This window comes from Ascaphus truei, chromosome 2 (assembly GCF_040206685.1).
Source record: "Ascaphus truei isolate aAscTru1 chromosome 2, aAscTru1.hap1, whole genome shotgun sequence".
In the NCBI taxonomy this organism is placed as follows: domain Eukaryota; kingdom Metazoa; phylum Chordata; class Amphibia; order Anura; family Ascaphidae; genus Ascaphus; species Ascaphus truei.
Window position 1 is genome coordinate 484,636,825 of NC_134484.1, and position 19,115 is coordinate 484,655,939.

General features: G+C 49.0%; 1 protein-coding gene across 1 annotated transcript in view; it reads right to left on the reverse strand.

Moving 5' to 3' along the window:
- LOC142488051 (uncharacterized) overlaps positions 1-9,143 on the reverse strand; it is a 311,597-nt gene extending 302,454 nt beyond the window's left edge. The window contains exon 1 of the mRNA XM_075588413.1: positions 8,881-9,143. The gene's annotated coding sequence lies outside the window, so the exon portion shown is untranslated. The remainder of the gene's footprint in view (positions 1-8,880) is intronic.
- Between the last annotated feature and the right edge of the window lie 9,972 nt (positions 9,144-19,115).

Consider the following 19,115-nt stretch of genomic DNA (forward strand, 5'->3'; position numbering starts at 1 on the left):
TGACGAAGCCGTCATCTAGAACGGCGAAACGCGTTGAGCGTGACCCTACGATCGAGAGGGCGAGATTGCCTGGAATCCCGTGAAGTAATTTTCCAACCAGCGGCGAAACCGGAAGTGACGTTTCGGCTCCAGGCTGTGGTGTACCGTGGCGGTTCGATGCAGTAAAGATGCGGTGATGTGATCTTGCGATTACCAACGTCAATGCTGTTATCCCACTGGGATTCTGTAAGCCTCTGCTTTTATCATGTTCGGATAAATTGTGTGTTTTTACTTGAACTTTGCACGTGTGTCTCTCTTCCTTGAGATTATACCTCCTCCATACAGTTCCTATTTGTGGCACTCTGGTCTGGCATTTGCCTTAGTCTATGGTGCCTGTTTGGGAGCCCGATTTACATATTGCTACAGTTTGCACTATGTTTTCCTTTTTTTCTTTTTAAAGGTATCAACGCTCTCCTGGTTTTTCTTTACCTGTGTTTTGTGTGGACCCTGAAACAGTCCGTCTAAGGGTTTGAGTGTTTTTTCCTTTTTGTGCTTATTATTTGCACTTTTTTCCACAATGTGTTTGTTTTATCCATATTAGGATTTTATTGCATTGTGTTTAGTGTTTAAGATATTGAGCGCCATCTAGTGTGTATTCTGGGTATAGGGTAATACCCGAAGTGAGAGAGTGGACGACCAAAATTCCTCTACGAACCTACGTATATGTTCAGAACATCTCCCCATTCCCGATGGACATTGATGCAGGACGAAGTTTGGTCAGCATATATCCGGTCAGCCCTGTGGAAACAGTGCCACAGGTGAATGCCGCTGCAGTGGGTGAGCAGTTAGTCGATCTGGACTTCAACTTCGGCGACTCAACGCTGCCAACTGAGGGGAAGGGTCGACTGACGGCCAAGCTGAATGAACGACGGACGGTGTTTTCCACAAGTAAGATGGATGTGGGCCGCAGTCGCAGCACTCCCCAATACACCATAAGGTTGAGTGACGCCACTGTTCCGTGAACGCGCTCGTCGCATCGCTCCCAGGGATGTGGACGATGTAAGGAACGCCCTGAAGGCGATGGAGACCGCTGGGATCTTGACGGAGTCTTGGAGTCCTTACGCCTCACCCATAGTGGTGGTAAGGAAGAAGAACGGATCTGTAAGACTGTGTGTCGATTATAGAACCCTGAATAATCGTACGGTACCCGACCAATACAACCTTCCTCGCATTGAAGAGATCCTGAATGCTCTAACTGGGAGCCAATGGTTCAGTGTGCTCGACTTACGATCTGGGTACTACCAGGTTCATATGAGTGCAGAGTACCAGGAAAAACAGTCTTCGTCTGCCCCCTGGGTTTCTACCAATTTACACGTATGCCCCAAGGTATTTGCGGAGCCCCTGCTACCTTCCAGCGACTGATGGAGAAAACGATTGGAGACATGAACCCTCGGGAGTGTCTAGTCTAACTGGACGACATCATTGTCTTCGGAAAGACCCTGGAGGAGCACGAAGAGAGACTGCTTAAGGTGATAGACCGTTTTGGAAAAGAAGGATTGAAATTGTCCCTCGACAAGTGTCGGTTCTGCCACACCTCGGTGACTTACGTGGGACACTGTGTCTGCTCAAGGAATTGCTACCGATCTGGCCAAAGTAGAAGCGGTAGTGAACTGGCCTCGTCCCGAGAATGTCACGGAACTGCGATCATTCCTGGGCTTCTGTGGGTATTACCGTCGCTTCGTGGAAGGGTACTCTTGTCAAGCTAAACCCCATAACAATCTTTTGCAGATATATCCCGAAGATACAGGAAGGAAAGCCACGTCAGCCTGTCAACAGTTTGGCGATAAGTGGACGGCCAATTGTGAACAGGCCATCCTGAAATTGAAGAAAAGCCTGACCGAAGCACCAGTGCTGGCGCTATGCTGATTCAGAACAACCATACGTTCTGCATGTGGATGCCAGCCTCAATGGACTGGGCGCTGTCTTACGACAGAAGCACCCTGAGGGTCTTCGGCCTGTAGCCTACATCAGCCGCAGTCTGACCCAGTGAACAAAAATACCCTGTACACAAGTTAGAGTTCCTGGCTCTCAAATGGGCGATCACAGAGAAACTCCATGATTACCTTTATGGTGTTACGTTTGCGGTAAGGACGGATAACAATCCCCTCACGTACATCAATACCTCTGCCAAATTGGATGCAGCAGGGCACAGATGGCTGGCAACTCTATGCAATTACAGATTCTCTCTGAAGTATAAGCCGGGGCCTTTGAACATTGGAGCTGATGCTCTATCACGACGACCCGGCCTAAGTGCTACTCCTGATGACGATGAATGGGAAGAGATCCCGGGGCCGGGGATGCGAGCAATGTGTAGTATAGCGGCAGTCATCAATGATCAGGTGGCCTTCTCAGAACTGCGGGTTGCAGATTCCTTAGGATAGTAGCGATGAAATTTCCGGGAAGCGCAATATATGTAAAAAAGAATAAAATACAATGGTGATAGTGCAATATTGTTAAGGTGAAATGGATAAACTCAAATACAGATGACGCTGCTCTCAATATATATACTCACAAACGTGTGAGGTTATGCAGGCACATAAAGGTATCTTTTAAGGTATTGTTGTTAGTCCCTCTGTCATCAGGAGATACAGCAGTCAATGCAGCCCCATATGGATGTACTCCCAGGAACCTTAATCAAAGATACAACTGGACATAGTGCAGACTGTATGTATAATTTATGAAGGTAAGTAAAACAAGTTTACACTCACATAGTTTCAAATAAAGGTAAGCATTTTGATCTCAATGGATCTCTCCGGCCGGATGAATGGTATCTCAGCTCCCCCTCTCTCGTGGCGTGCGTTCCACCGGTGCGTTCCAAACACCGGAAGTGATGTCATCTGCCGCGTCCACTTCCTGGGGTTTCCGGCCGTCACAGGGATAGAGCGTCACTCTACGCGTTTCACCACATAGGTTTCATCAGGAGCACTCCGGTAATCAGAATCATTCGGCAAGCTGTTCAGAGGAAGAATCCAGCCCTACTGAAACGTGCTCCCAGCAACCTGGTCGCGTTGTTAATGCATGAGGTGGACAAGTTTGAGATTGACAATTGCTTGCTCTATAGGGTAGTACAATATCACAACCACCCTGATAGGCGACAACTGGTTCTGCCCCAAAACTTAAGATATCTGGTATTGAAGTCCCTACATGACGACCATGGGCATCTCGTGTAGAGAAGACTTCTTCGCTTCGCTTCTTCTGGCCCAAAATGCGAGAAGCGGTAGAACAACACTGCCACCGTTGCTCCCGCTGTATATAACGCAAGACCTTGCCTACAAGAGCAGCGCCCATGGCCCATCTAAAGAGTTCTGGCCCAATGGACCTAGTGTGTATGGACTTTCTGTGCATTGAACCCGACACCCGAGGAATATGTAACGTGCTGGTCATCACGGACCACTACACCCGGTATGCTCAGGCCTTCCCCACAAAAGTAGTGTGTGTGCAGCGCACAGCCAAGAAAGGGGATGAGGAGCAGGTCTGGCAAAAAATCTTTATTTTGAGTCCATAAAAACGGGGGTTACAACCTTCAACGCGTTTCGTGCACCGCAGGCACTTTATCAAGAAGTGTAATGTGTGGTGTATAGGACATTTAAATAGCAGCTGTTGCCGTTTTGGCGCCAAAAAACCCAATGACGTCATAAGCTATATTAACCAATGGGTATTGTCCCGCATCCCAAGCGCCAAACAGTCAGAGTCTCGCCCAGCCCCTCTGCGAGAAATAGCCTATCAGTGCCCAATGAGCTGACACGCATCCCACGAACAGTAAGAGGCCAGCTCTCGCGAGATGCGGCTCACACAATTCTTGTCCGTTCGCGCATGCGCATGCGGGCCACCCCTGTTTGCCTTATATCCCTTGTCGGGCGATACACATAATAATCACGGAGGAAAACTTTTAACACCCCCCTGTCCGGCATCACAAGGTCTCACCACAGTAAACAAATACAGGAACGAGCACCCTTGCTGTTACCAGGCAGAGAGAAATAAGGACATAAAACAGACAACAAATTAAGTGTATGTACAACCAAGCAGAGAAACAACAGTTGTGTGGATCAGCATCAAGCTGCCATTGAAGTAACATGTATACATATTGTACAAAGTATATATACAAAACAAAACATTAATTATTCACATATATTTCACATATCTTTAAACAGTATATTTCTACACAGGGGTGGCCCGCATGCGCATGCGCGAACGGAAGATTTTTTGCCAGACCTGCTCCTCATCCCATTTCTTGGCTGTGCGCTGCACACACACTATATTGGATGTCCCTTACCAGGATACAGCTGCACGCTGATGGAGATAGCTACTGGAGGCTTCAAGCTGTGAGTACCTTTACCTGAGGCCAGCCCAATGAGGTAAAGGAGGGTGTCCTTGTGCACCTACCCCTACCTTCAGGGTGACTAGAGCCCCATTATAGGTTTTTGTACTATTTATTATTATTGATCACTCCCCAGTCAGATCTCATTCTCCCTTTATTAACATATAGGTCCGTGTACTTTGAGCACCATATTGCCACCACTGTATACTTCCCCACAAAAGACCAGAAAGCCATCACAGTGGTAAAAATATTATGGGAGAAGTACTTCGTTCACTACGGTCTTCCAAACCGGCTTCACTCAGATCAAGGTCGAGATTTTGAGAGCACTCCGATCCGGGAATTACTCAAAATGTTTAACATTGCCAAATCACGGACGACTTCGTACCCCCCCCCGAAGGAGACGCTTTGCCAGAACGATTCAACAGGACCTTGTTGGACATGCTCGGAAACCCTGAATGATGCGCAGAAAACGGAATGGAGTCGACACGTGGAGGCTTTGGTACACGCGTACAATTGTACCCACCATGAGTCCACTGGATTCTCCCCATACTTCCTCATGTTTGGGCGAGAGGCAAGACTGCCAGTAGATGTACGTCTTCGAGTATCAACGGATGGGATACACAATGCTACCCATTTGAAATATGTGCAAAGACTCAAGGACAGTTTGCAGCAAGCTTACCAACAGGCTGAGAAGTCTACAGCTAAACTGAATGCTGGCAAAAAGAGACGATATAACCATAAAGTCAAGTATCGGGAGCTACGTCCTGGACACGCTGTGTTGCTTCGTAATCTGGGAGTCCCAGGAAAGCATAAATTGGCGGATCGATGGAGAGATGGTATATATGAAGTAGTGTCACAGATGCCTGGCCTCCCGGTCTATCGCATCAAAGACACTGAAGGCCGGGTAAAGGTTTGGCATCGTAATCACCTTCTCCTCATTCCACGAGTGGGAGATGAGGAAGCAGAAATACTGGCCACACCGCTGAACGGTGAGTCCGATTACTCAGAGATTGGTCAAGAGACTGTGAATAATTACCCCCACTCAGACTCCTGAAGACCCTATGGAAGGACCCTCTCAAAGGGACTATTCCACAGAAGGGGCATCTCTCGGAGAAGCTACGGGTAAAGGGCCCCGTGGCCAATGCCTACTAAAAGGTGGCACCAACAGGCCAGCATTTGGATCCACAGAGCCCGAGCTTTGTACCCAACAGAGACTGTTCAGAGACATTTCTCCCCTCAAGGGAAGAGGCTGAGCCTCAGGACTGTACATATTACTCCCCAGAGGGAGTTGCTGAAGAACAGCTCCGTAGGAGCCAAAGAGTAAGGTACCCTCCAAACCGGGTAGCCTATGACCAAATTGGGGCACCCCATTATGAGGCTCAGCAGTGGTCTCGTAGCAAAATACAATTGGTAATTGTAATGCTCACAAAGTTGTGTTATGCATTTTCATTATATAACTTTTCTGTACACTGGCGACACACTTTATTCGAGCTCGGCTAGTCCCACGAATTCGGGTATACCCGGGTGTATTGAGGTTTGTGACTGTTTTCTGCCCGAGTGCATTGAGGTATTTTCCAGGCAGGGATTGAAGCATTTTATTCCCGCTGGCTGCAATACTGCACAGTATATATATATATATATACTGCATTACAATTCATGAATTTATGCCATCTGGTAGACACGCGAAGCATTGCAGCCTATTAAATCCTAATCATTATCATTTAACAGATCAGCCGCCCGTCAGCCAGGCATGAACCCAGGCTGGGAAAGCAAACACAACGGGGCTTGTCAGAGGTGAGGAGCGGCGCATTCCAGGTATCTGCCAGGTACATACTGGGTATTTGCTCGAATAAAGTGTGTCGGTGCAGTATATAGTTGGTTAAGTCATGTGTCCAAAGCAAGGTCATTGGGGTCTTTTACCAGGGGGAGGATGTAGCCAGGTCCACCCTGCCTGTTGCCCCCCCCCCTAACCTGTGGTGATCGCGGGTGCCGCCGAGCAAAGTGGCGGACCCGTTGGATGGTCGCAGGAGTGGGGGGCCGATCGGAGCGTGCCTGGCGGGTGCCGGGAGCTGTGTGCGCAAGGGCGCACTGTTGGGGACTCTCGGCGGCTCCCGCGAGGGGCGCCGCCATCTTCGTTGTGGTTGCGCATGCGCAATGGGTCCCAGCAGCTGGTGGCCATTACGGAGGTTGGCGCATGCGCAAATAAAGTGCGCGCGAGGCAGCTAATGGGAGAATAGCTCCCAAGAATACAGCCCCCAGGGTGCACAGGGGCAGGGGCAGGTGACACCAGGATCTCCCTGCAGAGGAGATTGGATACATTTGGCGCGCTGAGCCCACGCTAGTCGGCGCCAGAAGAGGCTAGGGGGAAGGAGGTGAGGTTGCAGGAGTCAGGGACTCACTGCACTAGGTCAGCAGCCCCCTAGGCCCCAGTTAGCCCTGAGCCACCTAGTAGCTTGTGTTGCTTCAGGGACAGGCCCCAGATTAGGGATCCTGCCCCTTACTATTAAGTGCTAGTTAGGGACAAAGCAGACGCTGTGCTTCCCATCCAGAGTCTTGGGATCAAGCCTTCTCCGCAGAGAGAGCGGAACTCTACCCAGGGTGGACTGCCCTGACCGATAATCTCCCCGGAGGAACCGGATATCGCCAGAATGGTCGTCGGATCCTTTGTGAAGACCCTTTAACGCCCAGGTGCCGTCCCACTGGGCAGGTAACGTTACGCACGTGCACACACGAGTACTCGCACATAGTGGCAGCGCTGACCACGGGACAAGGGGGGGTTATACTGTGGACACGGTGTGGGGGTTTACGTTATATCCTACTGCAGTGCTAACATTGAATGTTATGTGATTGGTATAAGTTATGCGCATATATGTAGTAAAGTCAGTCCTGTTTTACAACCGTATGCTTACCGTGATTGTTTCCTGTGAGGGCCTCCTCCCACTCCGTTGGGATCCCTCCCAGGTGGAGGCGTTGCACCACGAGATTGTTATATGTATGTTCCCCAGGCTCCCCGAGCGGAGGCTTAGGCTCCTGAGAGCCATACAGGTTACACAGCAGTAGTAGCGTCTGTATTCACAGGGAATACCCATTACAAGTACATGAATGAGACTTTGATAAATGCTCCCGATACTCTCTCAGGTCCAGCAGTTCTGCTCCATACTGACACAGTCTCACTTTCCTATTTTATACGGTGAGAAGTGGGTAATGCAGAGGAACCAGTGCAGTAACTTCCCCTCACCTTACCCCACCATAATAAATAGGGGGGTTTTATCCCTCACATCCTCATTAATTTGTTCCTCGATCACCTCCAGTTTCTCACATTCAGCACATTTGTACCTGGCAGGACATGCTTATATAAAGGAATGCCTGGGAAACACTGACATTTTACTCACTGATTATTTATTTTCCCCTGGTCTCTCAATGTCAGCACATGACATGAGGGAATAGGTTCTGCCCATCTGAAGGTAGGACACAGACTTCTGACCTGCTCACAACTTTATAAGCCCGTCCTATTATGACGGGATCACTGCTTCCCGACCCAGATCATTTCCAGCGGAATAGTTATATTCTGATACTGAATCAAGAGCACTATTCTCTGTGTTATATCTGTGGAACGTATCTACACGTATAATACAAGTATTGTAAACACAATAAGACAGTCTGTCTGTGAGTGGGTTTATTGGCTTTGCACCTCATAGCAGGCTGTTTAAAAGCCGTGTTTAAAGCAGCAAGCATTGGCTTAAGGGTTTTCCATGTAATAATGGACTTGACAAGTGTGTGCTTATGTCATTTCCCAGAATCCCTTGCTGCAATATGTATTTAAAAAAATTCTAAGCGGTTATGTGAAATAATTATATAAAACTTGCGTAAGATGGCATTTAAAATGAATTAGTATGTACATACCAACAGCAATTGTATGTATGTCTTTATTTATATAGCGCCATTAGTGAACATAGCGCTTCACATTAGTAATACACGTGACAATCATATAAATAACAAATAATACAAATAACAGATCATGGGAATAAGTGCTTCAGATATAAATGTAACATTTCAGAAGAGGAGTCCCTGCTCCGGGAGCTTACAATCTAATTGGTGGGGAGAACGTACAGAGACAGTAGGAGGGCGTTCAGGTAAGTGCGTCTGCAGGGGGCCAAGCTTTATGTATCGTGTATAGAGAAGCTATAGCCCATAACACACACATGATGCTGCCCCTGTGGTAATGAAGGAGTTAAACTCCAACCAATACTCCCTCAATCTAATTACTTTCTAACTCTATTTAATAACTTTCCCAATCTTATCCTCACTGATTCCTAATGTTAATTCCCAATGTAAAATAACCCCCATTATCTCCCAGTCCCTGTGATACCAGGAGGAGTAACCCCCCAAGTGCCAGAGGCTCCCCCTCACTATCAGAGGCTCAGCCTCTCAGGCTCCTGTGTGTAAGGAAGCTCAGAACAGCACTGGGATAATGTGCACAGGTCACACAAGGGAGGGGAAGGGAGGAGGAGGAAAGCACTTACCCAATAACACAGGCTGAAGATCTCTGTGCAGCAGGGGGTGGGCAATGTGAGGGGGGCACAGGAAAAGGGACTTAGAGGCTGCAGAGCCTATTCCTCAGTGTGTCCCCCCCTCAGTGCCTGAGATGTGCACTTTATCCCCCCCTCACTGTGTGTGTACTTCCTATGGAGGGTGGGGGGAGCCCCTGTGATCTCTCAGTCCTTCCCTGTGGGAGTGACCTGGATTCCCCCCTCAGGATGTGGGACAGTCTGTGCTCAGGGTCAGTGTTTCCTGCCGGAATCAAACCTCACACACCAGGACATCCGGCTGCAGCAGCGGGACCATAGAGAGGGAATAGGAGGGGCCAGAGCGCCCTATAACCAGCTCCTCCTGAGCTCCTATGGAACAGTGACCCCTGGTGGTCTCCCAAGCAACGACCTCAGAGGAGGGGAATGGGGGATGGGTTGAGTGGTGATGGTGCTACAATCTGGGGTGATATACAAGGGAAACACGGAGAGAACAGAACCCCAATGGGGAGCACTCAGCTCACTCTATGATCACAGGTACAGCAGTGGAAATAAGAGTGTATATATGCGTACGGTGAGGAGTGAAATAATTAAAACACTTTATTGGGAGTAATACTCATGTAACGCGTATTCCACCCCACCCAATCGCAGATATAGTATGGGTGCAGGGAACTTAGTGTTACCAGGTGTGGTGCTCTACCTGCTTGGCTCACAGGAGGGCTGAGCTTCCGCCACGGGGAACTTGGGGCAATTATATCAAGAGTAATCCTGTACTCGGTGCAGCGTCTCCACCTGTGATGGTTCCTAGCAGATCAGGAATTGATCCTCGCAGGACACATATAAATAACCAGCACAACGTATGTAAATAATCAATGACTTTATTTGCGAGCATAGAAACGTACGTGCATGTAACATCAACAGGTGTCCCTCCATAGAGGAGACACTACTGCGTCTCGCAGGACGCTAACACTATCTTGCGCCACGGCGGACGCCAACACTTCACGTGCCACGGCGGATGCCAACACTTCCTCAAACCTTCTGATCCCACCCCGTGTCCAGTAACCCCACACAAATTGTCCCGCACTACCAAGTCATATAAATGTGTGTGACTGCGCAGCCACAATGTCTGGTAATAGGATTGTTGGTGCACTTGTTATGGATTACCTGCCGAGCACTCAAGTGCTCGGGCCTGCAACTGGCTTCACAAAGGATCAGACGAGCTCCTACACGATATCCTGGATACTCCCTCTTGACGATCCGTCAGGGGCGCTCTCACCCTGAAGATAGTCCAGCTCTCTTTAATGACAGAGACTTGAGCCCAATTCTCTCCACAGGAAACGCAGTGTCCGCTGTTTCCCTAACTAACAAATAGCTAATGGGGCAGGGTCCCTAACCTAGGGCCTGTCCCTACAACACTCAGCTACTGTGACTCAGGGCTATCTGGGACCTAGGGGACTGCTGGCCTTGTGCAGGGAGTCACTGACTCCTGCACCCTACCTCCTTCCCCTAGCTGCTCCGGTCACCAACTGCCAACGTGCTGCAAAACCCGCGAAATGTATCAATCTCCTAGCAGGGAGATGCTGCAGCCCTATTGGCTCCCTGGGGTCATGTGTCTCTGCCCCTGTGCACCCTGGGGGTGGGCTGCCCTTCCCTGCGCATGCGCAAGCTCTCTGTCCTCCCGCGCTATCAGGCTCCTGCGCATGCGCAACCGTGCTAACAATGGCGGCGCCCTGCTCCGCGAGTCGCCGGGACCCTCGCGACACAACCACGGCCCGATCGCGTCCCCGGCAACCGGCCCGATCGCGTCCCCGGCAACCGACCCGCTCGCGTCCCTGGTAACCCGGCCGCATCAATGGAGACGCGCTGTGCTCGCGCCCGCATAGACAGGGGACCTGGCTACACTCAAATAACAAATAGAACGCTAGAAGGTCCAAATAAGTGAGACTCAATAATGAGCCTAAAAAGCAGCGGAATATAAAAATCCAACCGGATACAGGGCCTACCAATAGTGCTGCCCTCCTAAGAGAGATGGAAATCCCAGTCTAATGCTGAGCCAACGGTACAGCTATATATATCTCCTGCCTACAGGTAGAGGAGAGGATGGTAAGGCCCCTATAGAGGGTATGAACTCAGCTAATGCTGGTGGTGGCTGCCTCATGCATATAAGTCAATAGTGATAGGCCAGCCCATAGAGGTAGGTGGCTTAATGTGTGCTATAGTGGGCCAAACAGGGTACCTAAGACACCTACAGTAAGTAACGCTATGTCTTTAGATACACATATAATGGTCTGGATTGGGGTTCAGTCTAAGTATGACTGATCCGGAATCTCTATCTGACCACAGGCCAATGGCTTGTGCATAGTTATATAGCACATATGGTGTCTAGGCTGCAGCAAAAGACTCACTCAGGAGAGTGAGCTGATGGGTCAGCAGATCTAATGTAAAGATTGCACAGCTTGGATTGAGTGCTAGCCTAGACACGGTTAGCCCAAAATCACATTTAGCCAATATGAGCAGGTAGGTGAAGCTGATACAGCAGTGCATAAGTAGTGCCTGCTTACTCTTAGTATCTAAAGATGCAAATGATATGCAGTGTATCCAGCGGTAGTACAGCAGCCCCGGTGGTAGCGCTAAGTAGCAATGCACCATCTAGCTAATGCAGGGTGCTTATATAGTATAAACCGGTGGGTACTTCTGCAGTTAAAAACAATGTGCATACTATTGCACAGACATAGCTCCAAACAGAGAGCTGGTAGAAGCCGTCGCGTCCGATCACGAGCACTGATACCACCCCTCTGACGTGATGACGTCACATGCCGACGTACGATTCGCTGGGCGTGCTTTCTCAAGGCTGAAAGGGAGCGCCTGTACAGCCCCCGGTATTTATCAGAGGATGTGAGCTCTGATTGGTCTAATGGCGTCCTATTCTCAGTACAGTGGTAAGTAAAATTACTATGCAGTGTCTATGTATGGATAAGCTCGCAGCGCTACACAGGGACACTGAGGAGAGGGCAGCTTAGACTTACAGCACTGAGAGCCTGTTTTATTATTAACTGAGAGCAGTCACACACCAAACAAAGTGTTAACAATAGTGAGATAATCATTCATATTAAAGAATGTGAGGTTATGGTGTACCTGTACATGCTCATCTATAGGGTCAGGCTAGATGAAGGGGCTGAATACAACCCCTCATTAAGACCTTTTGGGGACAGGGTTTGGAGAGTGTAAATCCAACGTGACTCAATTTTGAGTAGTTCCTGATCCCAGTTCCCCTTCCCGATGCCTAGTGAGAGCTGATCTATCCCTTTGAAGGTGAGTACAGTATTGTCCCTTGATGGTGATCGTTAACATGTCTCACTACTGGCGTGTCCATGCCATTCCTGATGCTACCAAGGTGTTCCAGGGCACGTATCCTGAAAGGGCGTCTGGTCTTACCAACATATTTTTTGGTGCAGATACATTCTGCCATGTACAGTAGATTACGCCAGATGTCTTACAGTTAATAAACTTTCTTATTTCAAAAGTTTGTGTCTTGTCCCAATTATTGAAGGTTTTAGCATTTTTTATGATGGTGCACGCTTTACATCTATGGCAGCTGAAACAGCCTGGTGGTTTATTCGGAAACCAAGTCTTACTGACATTAGCCTCAAAGTAGCTCCTCACCAGGCAATCACGTAGGTTCTTCGCCCTACGGCTAGTCATCTCAGGGTAAGATCTTAAAACATCCTTCAGGTTCTCATCAGCTCTAAGAATATGCCAGTGTTTTTTTTTTTTTCAACTTTTTATTTTCATTGTTTACCAAGCATACAGCAGTGTAATGACTTTTTTTGCCACATAACTTGCTGATTCTTTTACACATAACACGTCGACTCAGGGGGGAAAGGGTAGTGACACATAGGGGAAGACACATGTGGGAAAAGGGGGGGGGGGTAACACTAAGGGGGGGGCAGAGGTGGGGTAGGGGGGATGGGGAGGGGGGGTTGACCCGTGTTCCACAACTTCTTGCAACTCCTTGGAGCTCTCGGCTCATGTTGTGCAGCCCAGTTTGGGCTGTTCATGCCACGTCACCTCTCTGGTCTGTGTCTGGTGCTCGTATTCCCCCTGTTACCGTCCGGACCACGTCGAAGGAGAACTCACCTTCCATTATTACAGCCAAATGGTGGCATTGCTCACCCCTGTGATGTCAGTCTGTACCAACCAGGGGAACCAGACTTTTTGGAAATTTGCGCCAGTGTCGTTGAACAAACTAGTCAACTTTTCCATCTGGCAAACGAACCAAATTCTATTCCGAATCTTTTCTAACGATGGAGTTGCATTTTGCTTCCACAATGCTGCCGTCTCACACCTCACTGCCGTCGCAAAATGAGCGATCAATTTGTTCCCCGCTCTTGACAGGCCCTCTAGTGGCCGATTCAGGAGAAATAGCCAAGGGTCTAGAGGAATTTCGAGGCCCAAGATCCTCTCCAGCCAATTCTGAATCTGTTCCCATATTGGGCGCAGTCGAGGGCAAGACCACAGCATGTGCAGCAGGTCTCCGGGCTCTCCACATTGTCTAGAGCACCAGGGGGAGTAACCCGCGACAAATTTTGATAATCTAACTGGGGTGAGATACCACCTCATTAACACCTTATATGAGTTCTCCTTCAACGTCGTACAAATTGATGTTTTTGCTGTCGCCTCGAGTATGTCTGTCCAGTCCTCGTCCTCTAAAGTCTCCCCTAAGTCCCTCTCCCAGTGGGTCATGTAGTCAAGACGTGTGTTGGGGCCGGTCCCAGGATTGACTATCTCTCTGTTCAACCTAGATGTAAGTCCCGAGGTGTTGTGCCCTCGTGCACAGAGCGATTCGAAATTCGTCACTGTAGGACGGTTCTTGTATTTGGTGTAAAATGCCCGGATCTGGAGGTATCTAAAAAATTCTGTGTTGGGGATGCCTTTGTCAGCCTGAATTTGCGTCAATGTTTGAATAGTGCTTATGCCCTCCAGATCCCTCAACCTCCCGTATCCCTTCTGCTTCCAGACTATAAAGTGTCCCTCGTCCAGCCCTGGAGCAAAATCTGGGTTGCCAAATAATGGTGTCATCAGGGAGTATCTCTTGGTTAAGGCGCATTTAAATTTAGTAGCTTCCAAAATCGAGAGTGAGTTAGTTATTGAGGATAGCGGTCTCGAGATTTTCTTTAGCCTAAATTTTGGGTACCAAATCAGATTCTGAATATCCAATGGGGCACACAGCTCGCTCTCCAGCTTCACCCATCTACGGCGCTCAGGATCTATGTGCCATTGGATAATTTGGCTCAATTGTGCCGCTCTGTAATATGAGAACAAGCAAGGTACCGCCAGTCCGCCTGCTGTTTTGGGTTTAATCAGTGTTGTTGCTGGTATCCTAGCTTTCCTATTGTTCCAAATAAATTTAAAGATCTGAGCCTGCAAGTCACTTATCTCCGCTCTATCTATGGGTATGGGGAGTGTCTGGAAAAAGTATAAGAGTCTGGGCAGAATGTTCATCTTTACGCTGTAAATTCTTCCAATCCAGGAGATACCGAACGTCGCCCATTCCGTCAGCTCCCTTCTCAAAGATTGTAAGAGTTTAGGGTAATTTGCCTTATATAGCGATTTAACCTCCTTCGTGAGATTAACTACCAGGTATTTAATCATCTTGGGTTGCCAATTCAGATTGAAGTTAATCTCTAATAGTTTTTCGGTAGTTTTGGGGAGGTTCAGGCTTAGCGCCTCCGATTTTGATTGGTTGATTTTAAACCCCCGAAACTGAGTTGAATTTGTCCAGGAGGTCTAAGAGGTTGGGTAGGGAGACTAGGGGCTTTGACAGTGTCAGGATAACATCATCGGCGTATAACGCGGTTTTGTACTCCTGAGACTGTATGTGGATTCCCGTGATGTCTTTATTACTGCGAATGTGGTTTGCAAGTGGTTCCATGCGGCCGTTTTCCCGCGCTTCGGGCGCTTTCAATAGAAAGCGCCATAGCGCTTTCCTATTGAGGCGCGGGATAGTCCGGTGAATGTGCAGGGAGCGCGCACGCAACTTTTGCCGAAATACCCGTCACGTGCCCGGCCGGCTCCCGTCTTTTGTGAGACTCAGCTCGGCCGGGACAGTACATTCTGCCATGTAGATTACGCCAGATGTCTTACAGTTAATAAACTTTCTTATTTCAAAAGTTTGTGTCTTGTCCCAATTATTGAAAGTTTTAGCATTTTTTATGACGGTGCACGCTTTACAGCTATGGCAGCTGAAACAGCCTGGTGGTTTATTCGGAAACCAAGTCTTACTGACATTAGCCTCAAAGTGCCTCCTCACCAGGCAATTATGTCGGTTCTTTGACCTATGGCTAGTCATCTCAGGGTAAGATCTTAAAACATCCTTCAGGTCCTCATCAGCTCTAAGAATATGCCAGTGTTTTTAAAGGCATTCTTCGCATGGTACCACTGTTCGTTAAATGTAACAATAAACCTAATTGTATTGGTGTGTCTGTCATCAGTTTTGTCTTTTAGTAAATCTATCCTCGGAGTGTTCCTCGCTCTCCTGTATGCCCTGTGGATAGTATTTTTACTATATCCACGTGCTGTAAACCGATCCTTCATAAGTAGGGCTTGATTCTCGAACTCTACATCATTAGTACAGTGCGTTTAAGCCTTAAGAACTGACCTACAGGAATACCTTTGATCAGGTTAGGTGGATGATGGCTAGTTGCCCTGAGGATACTGTTCGTGGCAGTACTTTTCCTGTAGATGGTAGTGCTAATAATCCCTGTAGGTTCTTTTTTAATGAGTAGATCAAGGAAGGTGACCTGATCTGTACCAATCTCATATATAAGTTTTAAATTGTTAGTGTTAACATTAAGTCAATCGATGAATGCCTTCAGGAGGTCAGATGGTCCCCTCCACAGTAAGAGCACATCATCGATGAACCTGTACTCCCAAGCAAACCTGACCCCAGGCATTACTATAGTACAGGATTCTCCAAGTTTGGAGAAATCCCAGTTTTGTAACCATCTCCATCCATAGGTGGGTGGCAATATATCTGGGCCCGAAAATTTGGTTCAAGTGGGACCATTGGATTCCACCAGACGGAGAGTGTAGCCATGTCTTGTTTTGGCTACAAGTCTGCCCTCCTCTTGGCAAGAAGTCCTGGTATGAACAAGCCTGCCAGGAGTAACCATGGGTTTTCCCACTCCTATGCACCTTCAGTGAGTCATAGGGGGAGCGGTGAAACCAGGCCTTTTTCCAATCAGAGACTCAGGTCTGCTTCCTGCTCTTCCTATACTTGCGTTGTACTTCCTGAATTTAGTCTACCTTGTGAGAGGCTTAGCCTACCGATACCAAGCTGTGCAGGGCTCTGCCAGTTTGTGGCCCTCTCTTCGGGGAGCCGAGGGAGACTGTTCCCCTTACTTCACCAGGGAGTAAGGGAAGAGCTAGGACTGCTTCTGGTGGCCTGTGGCTGGGAGTGAAGGTCCAGGGACATCCTGAGGGTGTGTAAGGCCTCGGGGGACACCTCTCCCAAAGAGGGTTCCCCCCGCGATGCCACTTACCCGGCGTGCGCCGGCTCCACGACTTCACCGCCGCGAGCGGGACCCTCCTTCTTCCTCCCCGGTCCCCGTGCTTGCCAAAGGACGCGCTCATGCGCGCGCACGCAATCATGGACCTTTCTGTCCTCCGGCAGGAGGAGCTCCCGCCCCCAGCTCGGGTCACGTGCATCTCTCCCGTGCGGTACACACGCCTGACGCGCGTGCACTGCCCACAAGCCTTGCATCAAGCTAATCAGCTGTGGCACTGTCCCTCACCTATTCCTGCCTCCCATGGGGCCGCTCCTCCATTCCAACACCTCTTCCCATTGGGCTCTGCTCTCATTTATACCCTGCTCAGCCATTCCTTCTTTGGCTGAGCATAGCTTTGTGTGACCTGTATTACCCACGGTCATGCCTGCCTCTTTTCTTGTCTCTTTGTCTTTCCTAGTGATCCCTTGTGAACCGGCTTGGCTGTGGACCCTTTCTGGACTTCGACCCTTGGCTTGTACTCTGGCCTCCTGAACTCTCTGACCCTTTACCTCGGCTTACGGATTCCGACATACCCCCCGGTTCTGGACCCCAGGCTCTCGGTACCAACTATCTTCTGGAACCTCCCTTTTCGTCTGGCGAGTATCTTACTTTATCTTATACTCTCAGACGGTTCCAGATGCCTATTTTCCACTTTCCAGGCGTGTCCCCGTAGCTGTGGGTGCAGTTGTTACCCATCTCACCTCAGTTTCGGGGTCCCTCCATGTCCGTGGTGAGCACAGCGTAACAGGGTGAAGGCCCTAAGCTCTATGTCCTGTTGATGTATATGCTGTGAAGTGTACAGTGTGAATAAAGTGTTCCAGTTGTTCACCATACCTTCCTGCCTGAGACTGCAATCTAGCAGAGGGAAGGATAATAAGTTCTCCTGCAGGGATCCCTCATTCCTGTGGTCTGCAAGAGATGGAGGCGCCATCACTGTGAGTACGAATCAGTTATACCCGAGAAGCCTGTTCTGACATCCCCTACACCAATGCGGGTGACTCAGATCAACTGTGAGCAAGCAGGTATGCACCACCACATCCCATGTCATATGTGTACCTCCCCTAGTATAAACCCTATCGGCGAATGGGGGTGGGGGGGAAACAGTGTTACATTTGGAGGTGCTGCTGAGATCATCAGGACAGGCTTTCAGCATAGCAAAACTGGAAGGCATAAGGTATGCTTCCAGCGAGCGTGCTATTGAAGTAGGGAGTCTAGGGGTAGTCAGGAGGAACAGAAACCTCACAAAGCATGACCTGGACATCCCTAAAGGGTGAATAGGTCTGGAGACAGAGGGCTATTGCTGTCCTAGTCACCCTGAGGCGGGTAGTCGTAGGATGTCTAAAGTGTTTAGCCTGGTTAACATGGGTCAGGAATTTCTGGAGAGGGTCTGCGATGCTGGCAGCCAAGAGGAAGTGACGCCCAAGTGCTGCAGGGAGAAACCTGAGTACTTCTAGCCAGTAGCCAGACTATGAACCACAAACTGGACTGTAATCGTGTGCAGTGTACTACAGAAAGAGTTTTGATTAGCCTGGGTGTGACAGGGTGAAGTCAGGTACTGCTAGTTATGCATGGGAAACATACATCTGAGTCCTGCATCCAGCAATCAGAAGGTTAACCCAGGAAGAATAGCTGGGCAATCAGGAAGTAAGCAGACACACCTGACAACCAGCATGAGGATATATAAGGACGCCATTGCTTGTAAGCAGGTGACTGTCTATGACTACAGAGCTTTCCTGTGCAAAGCTGATAGCAGATTGATTTTCCAACCCTCTCTAGACCACAGTAAGAACTTTTAATATTGTTTCCTGACTGTTGTGGTATATGATAAAGGGTTGGTAAGTAGATATAGCCAGCCAGCCTGATAGATAGGGCTTGGATTGTTAGTAAGTTCTCCCAATGTGGAGCAGGTTTTATTTTGCTCTGTTTTGTGATGCCTTAAAGGGACAGTGTGCCCACATGTTTAGTTATGCTGTGGAGAAATAAAGCGACTCAACATTTGCTTTAAACAGAAACTACACATGTGGACTATTGTCTGACCTCGGATGCAGGCCGTCCTGCCACAGGTGGTGTCAGAAGTGGGATACGGATGGCCCCTGTATCCGAAGGGCCACACATTTTAAAAAAAATGGAGGACAATTTTTCTCAGTTCCTGCGCCAGCAAGCCCAGCGAGATGAGATGAAAGCCCAGCGAGAGGAGAGGCAGGCTCAGCAAACAGAAAAGCTCCCCCAAATGCTGGTTCCAGCCCCAGTCAGACCGGAGATTCCAAAAAACTCACCGGTGATCCTGCCTAAAATGCAGCCAACCGAAGACCCAGAGGCATTGCTCCTCAATTTTGAAAGGGTAGCCACAGCTCACAGCTGGACAGTTGATCGCTGGGTAACGACTCTGGCCCAACTCCTCATAGGGGAAGCTCGGGCAGCCTACCAGGCTCTTCCAGCAGATGAGGTCATGGACTATCAGCAACTAAAGGCTGCTGTTCTGGATCACTTAGGCCTCACCCCAGAGACCTACCGACCGCGGTTCCGGACGGTCAAATATACAAACATAGACAAACCCTGGGTCATAGCCCACCTCTTAGTAGACTTATGTACCAGGTGGAAACAACCAGAGAAGCATAGTAAGGCAGAGATCCTTGAACAATTTGTGCTCAAACAATTGATACAAATACTGCCCCCCTCCTCCCG